Here is an 8,510-nt window from a genome sequence, read left to right as displayed (position 1 = left end):
AAAAGTGCAATTCATGTTCATGTGTAATTACAAATTATTTAAATACAGAGCAAGTTTCAATAGAAATGGCATCATACGTCTTAGGCCATTAGTATTAGCACCTATGGTTTTAACATTTATTTATTTTGCTGTAGTGTCACATTTACATTTTCAAACATTATTTTTGCCATTAATTGTAATAATCCAGTGAGATTTTTGTATGCACAAGGCGTCTGACAACAGCCAGTGCTCCACACAGAGATCTGTTCTCATCATCATCCAGTCTGTGTGGAATGAGATGAAGAAACAGAACAAACCGAGACAGACTAAGTCCAGAAGAACTGTGGCAATGTCTCTAGATGTTTGAAGCAATCTACCTACAAAGCTACTGTGAAAGGTTTTAGGCATTTGTGTAAAAATGCTGAGGATGCTATCATAATAATTATGTCATAAATTGATTTTATTTATCAATTAACTTCTATTAAGTAAATCAAACCAACATTTTTATGAACATCCTTTTGTTCCAGGTGCACTTGTGCATAGTTTTTCAGGTAGATTGCAGGAAGGTTTCTTGGTAAGTGTCTTGGAGACGTTGCCACAGTTCTTCTGGATAAAAAAAACAAAACAAAACAAAACACATGCGATAAAGCACATTTGCTGAAGCAACCATGACATTTTAGCTAATTTTCAAATGCAACAGAGCATTTTTTAGTGCCACTCACTGAACATTTAATTTCCAAACTGTAATACGTAGCCTACAATTGACGTAATGTTTTCACATTCACGTTCATTCGTTGGAGAGAAAATTGATTGAGTGCCACTTAACTGAACATTTTATTTCCAAACAGTCATGATACGTACAAGAATGCACGTAAACATTGCCATTTTCACGCTCATCTGTTTCAGATAAAACTGAACGGGCTTTAGTGTTACTCACTGGACAATTCACTTTTAAAGTGTTTCAAAACATGTGAGATGTAGCCTCTTCTTTGTCCTAGCGATTTTCCTGCTTGGGTGCAGGGTCTGCTGTTCTGCACGTCCATCTCCATTTGGCTCGGTCCAGAGCATCCTCCGGGGCGATGTTGGCATGCCGCATATCGTCCTTCAAACGGTCAAGCCATCGCTTCTTGGGCCTTCCGGTTGGTCGCTTGCCGTGCGGGCTTAGTCGGAGTGCTGTTCTCGCCACTTAACTGAACATTTTATTTCCGAACAGTCATGATATGTACAAGAATGCACGTAAACATTGCCATTTTCACGCTCATCGCTTTCAGATAAAACTGAACGCTTTAGTGTTACTCACTGGACAATTCACTTTTAAAGTGTTTCAAAACATGTGAGATGTAGCCTCTTCTTTGTCCTAGCGATTTTCCTGCTTGGGTGCAGGGTCTGCTGTTCTGCACGTCCATCTCCATTTGGCTCGGTCCAGAGCATCCTCCGGGGCGATGTTGGCATGCCGCATATCGTCCTTCAAACGGTCAAGCCATCGCTTCTTGGGCCTTCCGGTTGGTCGCTTGCCGTGCGGGCTTAGTCGGAGTGCTGTTCTCGCCACTGATCCTTCGTCGCTTCTTACGACGTGGCCATAATACCGGAGTCGTCCTTCTCGCATCTTCTCCACGATTGGGGCGATGCCCATCCGCTTTCTGATGTCTTCGTTTGTCATATGGTCCCATTGGGTCAGACCAAGACACTATCGCAGCATTCGTATTTCCATTGCGTGAAGGGCCTGCTCGTGCTTGGGTGTTGCCGGCCAACACTCTTTAGAGGTCTATGGGACATACCACGGTCTTGTAAATCTTGGCTTTCATTCAAATGGGCAGTCGTCGATCGCACAGGACGCCGGTGACTTAGCGCCATTTCATCCAGGCGGCGCTGACTCGGGTTCGGGCATCCGGGAGGGTGTCGCCGTCGCTGCTGATGACAGATCCGAGATACTTGAAATTGGTCGCCTTCTTCAGATCCTTGCCGTCAATGCTGATGGCTCCGTAAGTCTGAGGCCCGCATTCCATATACTCGGTCTTCTTGATGTTTAGCTGCATTCCGTACTTGTCCAGTCGGGTCTTCCATTGCTGAGTTTGGTCTTGCAGCTGTTGACAGTCTTCGCTTGCCAGGAATACGTCGTCAGCGAAGAGGAGCGACCACGGGTGGGCGGTTTGGATGTCAGCCGTCACCGTGTCCATGCATAGGATGAATAGGAGTGGCGAGAGGGCTGATCCTCGATGAACTCCGACGGTGATGGGGAAGGACGGTGATGTTCCGACCGGGGTTCAAACCACGCTGGTGACATTGTGGTAAAGTGCTTGGATCCACTGGATGTAGGCCTCGGGCACGTTGTGGGACTGGAGGGCGTGCCAGATAAGGTCTTGCGGAATTTTGTCGAACGCTTTTTTGAGATCCAGGAAGGTCACGTGGACTCGCCTGTTCTTCTCCCGGTATCACTCTACGAGGAGCCGGGCGGCGTGGATGGCGTCCGTCATTCCACTACCTTTGATGAAGCCGCATTGATTCAGCGTGACGGTGACGATTTGGCGTAGTCTGGTGTCCAAGATTCGCTTGAAAATCTTCATGGCGTGGCATAAAAGGCGAATCGGCCGGTAGTTGGAGCATTCCGCGACATCGCCCTTACCCTTCCAAATGGGCACTGTTGTGCTAGTCGTCCAGGTCGTCGGGGCTACGCCTTCGTCAACCATTCGGTTGAAAATGACGGCGAGGATCTTGACACCTCTGCACCCAAGGTGTTTCCAGGTTTCGATGGGCCAGTTTCAGGTCACGCCGTCTGAGCATCCAATAATCAATCTGGGTCATTCTTCCACCGCTGCTGTAGGTGATGAGATGCGTCAGTCTCTTCAGCGCAGTCGAGGACTCGGTCACCTTCGTTGTTGCGGGTGCCATACCCTTGCCCGCCGTGTACTCGCTCGTATCCGTCTCGTTCCGACCCGACGGGTCCATTCAGGTCCCCACCGAGCACCTCCGACTTCTTCCAGTTCGATTGATCGAAGATGGGCTTCCAGGGTCTCCCAGAATGTGTCCTTAACGTCGGTCACGCACCCAGTTTGCGGGGGCATAGCATGAGACGACTCACATCGATGTCGATCCGGAGGCGATCTTGATGGACATAAGCCGGTCGGACACCCGGTTGACTTCGATGACGCTATCCCGCAGCTTTTCACTGACCGCAATTCCGATGCCATTCTGGGTGGATCGTTCGGCGTTGTAGTAGAGCTTGTAGCCATCGCCAATGTCCCTGGCTTTTGCTCCCTTCCACTTTGTCTCTTGAATGCACGCGATGTCGATGCGGCGGGTCTTGAGGACGTTGGCCAATTCACGGCTTCTTCCGGTCATCGTACCGATGTTGATGGTTCCCAATCGTAGTCATAATCAGACTAGCATCTTTGGCCCACCTCATCCACAGGCGGGTAGCCCTCGCCAATTTCTCGCACCGTTCGTGCGATGATGACATGCGTCTCCTAATACGGGGAGCGCCCTAGCTTGATCATGTCCATTTAGAGCTTACATTGCATTTGATGCGGCCGATGGTATCCCCGATCGATGCGCCGCTCCATCTGCCATCGGAGATGTAGCCTACTTGGTCAAAACCACTCTAAATTTCAGCTCGTTGTGTTATTTAGTCTTAAGTCTTTATCTTGAGACGAAAATGCTTAATAGTCTTAGTCACATTTTAGTCACTTGAGTCTTTCATAGTTTTAGTCTAGTTTTAGTCGACGAAAAGTAATTGCATTTTTGTCAACTTTTAGTCATTACGATGAGTCAAACTGCAGTTACCAACATTTATTTTGATAGCTATTTTATTTGTAGTCTTCGAACAAAAATAGTAATTAATTCTTCTCTCTTTACCAAGACCAAATCAATTAAGCTTATGAGAAATTTGAATCAAGGATTGAATTTGGAAAAACTTGAATAAATTATTTTATTAATAAATGTAAATTATACAGTTTTGGGTGAACTATCCCTTTAACAGTAGTGAAAATGGAGCAACTTAAAAAAATGATAGTTGTTCATATATAATATATATATATAATTTTTCAAAAAGAAGCAGAATAAGACAATACGACAAATACGAAAGAGATACAAATTAAACTAATTTTTCAGATACAGTAGGTTTACTTAACATAGTTATTTAACATCTTTTGTTGGTTAACATTAATGACACGGATAGGTAACTTAATTAGGAATGGTGTCCCTTTAAGACGGAAGGCATGCATGTAATACTGACACACGTTCAGTTTTCACCCACGTTTACGTTCACTTAATCCATAACCGACTGTATTTACATGAGATACTCTACACGATAGACATTTGGACTGCTGTGTGTGTATTTGAGCACTAAGAACTGATCGCGCGCTGTATATGAGAGCTGAAGAAGTGGAGCGTGCGCGAGAGAGAGCACTTCTATCAGTGCGATTCCGCCTATCAGTAACTTTAAAGGTGGGGTAAGCGATTTTACAAAAACGCTTTAGAAAACTGATTCGTGCCGAGTAGCATTAGCCGAGCCGAGCGACAGAAAGATAGAGATGGCGGATAAAAAACAAAAGAGGAAAACGTCTGCGGAACAACAGAAGGCTTAAGGCAATAAGGCAAGAAGTAGGACCCGTGTAAATATCGGATCAGCTTTCCAGCGCTGGAGAGAACTCAAGGAGTGGAAGGCCTGCGATCGGATGACGAGGTTGCTTTGTTTCTTCTCGATAGGTGAGTAACACCGTGTCTGCTCCGCAACAGCTAAAGTCTGTCTAGTACACTGGACGCAACAAAGCGACCTTTGAAAATCATTTGAAATTTGTGTCAATACGTCATGAATAGAACGCAGCAGCAGTTTTCTATTCGAGAATTTGTCGTGCCGCGCTGCATCCAGTGTAGACCATAGATATGTATATATATCTATGGTGTAGACAGCATCACTGATTATAATGAGTTCTATAGTATTTTGTCGTGCCGCGCCACTCGCTTCCGGTGTAGACACGGTGTAACATTGGTTTTGCTTTGTTTCACAGAAATAATCGTTGCCTGGGTTGCGTACGTATGTGTGAGGTGGAGCTATCAAAATAGGGTCAAGACCCTTTTGGGGTAGGGGCGTGTTTGTTTTGGTGATTTCAAATGTCAACATTGGCTACCAGAAATCGCTTACCCCACCTTTAAAGGCACAATATGTACAATTTTTTTTATTAAAATATCCAAAAACCACTAGAACAGTGTTATATATTTTGCTGACTTGTGTACTTACATTATCCCAAATTTTTCGAAGAATGTTTAAATCCATAGAAACAAGCAATTTTAACTAGTGACACGGACTGTGTCCATAGTGTCATTGTGTGGCCTGCCAATGACGTCATAACCCCTCGATTTCCGTTTTGTTTTTTTGTTTTGTAAAAAACATGGAAACACCATAGACGCTTTAATATGTTGTGCGTTTTAATAGACTGGTGACGACTGCACAGAGTAGCATTATAACAGAACTTTCAAATGTATTTAGTATGATAAAACAGCGCTACTTTTTTTTTCCACAATCACACGACCGGAAGGAGCGGAAGCGGTTGACTGTGGCATAATAAAAGCTCCGCTGCTTTCAAGCCGTGTGTCACACTCGTTCAGTGGCCTCGTTTCGCTTCGACGGCTTTCAGCCTCACCCTGCTTCATTCTACTACGTTAATAAATTATTAGCTCATCCATGAACATGATTTCTGCCCGAGTCTCGTCGGATTGCTTCCTCTGTGGGGATGAAGATGACAACTCCCATGATTCCACACTCAGTCACGGCGTCATCAAACTAAGCCTTTGTCTATTTGTTTATTTTGAGTATGCGCCCTCTAGCGGCGAAAATTACATATTGTGCCTTCAAGTTAATCGACAACGAATGTGACTCTCAGGAAAAATGGGATGTCTGGTCACCTTATCCCTATCGCTTCGGGTGCTGAGGTCATTGTTTCAGACCGCTAGTTCGCATTTTGCATCTATCCATCCACTGCGGCTGTCATACTGAGACTAGATATGCAAACGCCCCTTATCCGATTGCAGACAGTAGCCTATAGGATGTATTTTGAATGTCCGGTAGTCCTCAAATAACATTAGGCCTATAGTCCCGTCTCGTCTTGTTAACGAAGACGGCATAAATTTCGTCATAGCTTTTATCATCAGATATTAGTTTTAGCTCGTTAACATCTTGTCTTAGTCACAGAAAAAAATGTTCGTTAAAGAATATTTAAAGAATTCGTTGACGAAATTAACACTGTTTAAAAGCATATTATTTCTGTAATAAGTATTCTTTTTAAAAGTATGCATCGAGTTTACTTTCAAAAATGTGAGAACTATAACAATGGCATGTCCAAGTTTACGTCCATAGTCTGGTTTACATGATTTCGCCGTTATTTGTATTCACCGAATTATTTCTTCTTTTTTCCAGCACTAACACTAACTCTCCTACACTTAACTCTCCTACAGTTCCATGTCTGCTTACAGTCCCCAAATTAATAATTACAGACACATCTCTATCAAAACACAAGTCTGAAACCCAGCAAGGAGCACTTCGAGAGAGATTTTCATTTCGCTCATCTCTACCATTCCCTCTTCTTATTACACTTCTCCTCATCCCCTCGGCCTCTTGTTGTTTTTACAGCAAATTACATCCAATAATTGAGCCTGTGTTCCCTGCGTAGAGTAAGATTGAAATAAAATTGAGAGGAGATGTTTAAGATGTACCCAAATCGAGAGCTGTGGCTATTGGTGTGGAACAGAGGTCGTTGAACACACACGCACAAACTCGCAGCCCAGTGTGTGTGTGTGTGTGTGTGTGTGTGTGATGGCTAGTGTAGGCTGTTTCTAACTATAGATTATCTGTCAAACTGAGCTGGTATGTGTGTTTACTCATAAACCCTGAACACGCGCTGGGCATCGTGTTACTTGCTTACAAAAATGTGTAAACTTCCTCAGCTCTCCTCAAATTGTAAACAAAATCGCAAATGACGCTCTGTGAAGTTACAATGAGAACATTTCCTGCTCTGAGATTGAAAGGAAACAATAACCCGTCTCATGCACCTCTGGCAGTGACATCTAGGTAGGAGGCCAAAAATGTCATGTTTTGTCCTGATGGGGCAGCAATCGGGCGTACACAATCAATCATATGAAAATAAACAATGAAACGTTCGCACAGCATGTGGTTGTGTGCTCATGTGGGACACAGGTTTGAATGGGGTTTGCATTATGTCCTGCTCCCATTGATCCTCTCTCTTCTACACTTCTCTCTCTCTCCCTCTCTCTCTCGCTCTCCTGCACTCCTCTATTACTGATACCATGAAATAGATATTACAGATACCGAAATAGAAGTTTTGATTATTTTTGTCCATAGCTTTAGGATGACCTAAAGGAAACCATTTCAGTTTTAGTATAATTCTAGTACTCCATCTTAAACATATTTTATTTCAGTTAGTTTCCAAGGCAACATTTCTCATTTTCGTTTTCAAGGTGCTTTACACTAAAAATGGAAAACTATTTATGTGTTTTGGCTATTAATTTACATGACAACAGCATTTTGGAGGCTTGAAAATGCAAATGTTGTACATGTTTCAAAATGATGCCGTTATTGTCTGTAAACTACAAAAGCGTGAATTTGGGGAAATGGTGACATTATACACATGCATATTGCATGTTCAATCTATAGAAATATGTATGTGTGCAGACACGTAGTGTTTCTTTAAAAAGTGACATCTGCAACTACTGGCCCAGGCCATGAATAATACGCTTTTAGTTAGGGATGCACCGATATGAAAATTTTGGCCGATACCGATAACAGAAAAAATGAGCATTTATCGGCCGATACCGATATGGTGGCCGATATATCGTGCATCCCTACTTTTAGTAGTTTTTGTGGATCTGTGTGAACTGGGATTGTTTTTAACAACTGTACTGTCTGTATGCGAAACTTTTCAAAAACGCGAAGGAAAACGTTTCCGTTTTTAGTACAATCACTGTCATGTGAACGTACCCTGAATTTCAGACAAATGTAAGGCACCATTAGAGGAAAAGGTTTTGCTGGTTAGCATTGCCTATAGCTTGCAGGTAAATACAATAACTGCACCATCTGCGCCCGAAAAAGCACTTTCACCACTGATGGCCATAGCAGCCTATTCTGATAAATATTCAAAAAAAAATTTTTGCAAACAAATAAACTGAACTTATTATATTATTGTAGATTTTGTACCAGTTTCCACTGTTTTAAAGGATGTTCAAATCACTTAATTTTAATGATACAGAGATTGCATTATGAAAGAGGCTGTTGGGTAATGTAATAAAAGTGATGAGGCTGAAGAGTATACGTAAATACAGGAAAGAAAACGGCAATCTTCAAGCCATTTCATGGGATCTCTAGAGACAAAAATATCTTTGTCCCACCAGATGCCATTAGATTATCCCCTTTCCTATTACAAAAATACAAGTAAGCCTCATTAAATTCAGACACACTCATTTAAACCGTTTAATTTTTACATAAACTCAAGAAAGGAACACAGATGCATTCCTCACTGATC

At 42.8% G+C, this 8,510-nt stretch overlaps 1 pseudogene; it reads right to left on the bottom strand.

Annotated features, from left to right (window-relative positions):
• Window positions 1-1,336: 1,336 nt before the first annotated feature.
• LOC107560320 (RNA-directed DNA polymerase from mobile element jockey-like) lies at window positions 1,337-2,681 on the bottom strand (annotated as a pseudogene).
• Between the last annotated feature and the right edge of the window lie 5,829 nt (window positions 2,682-8,510).

The sequence above is a fragment of the Sinocyclocheilus grahami genome, unplaced genomic scaffold (assembly GCF_001515645.1).
Source record: "Sinocyclocheilus grahami isolate Dianchi unplaced genomic scaffold, SAMN03320097.WGS_v1.1 scaffold720.1, whole genome shotgun sequence".
Classification (NCBI taxonomy): Eukaryota; Metazoa; Chordata; class Actinopteri; order Cypriniformes; family Cyprinidae; genus Sinocyclocheilus; species Sinocyclocheilus grahami.
The sequence above is the reverse complement of the archived record's forward strand: the minus strand, read 5'-3'. Positions and strand labels throughout refer to the sequence as shown.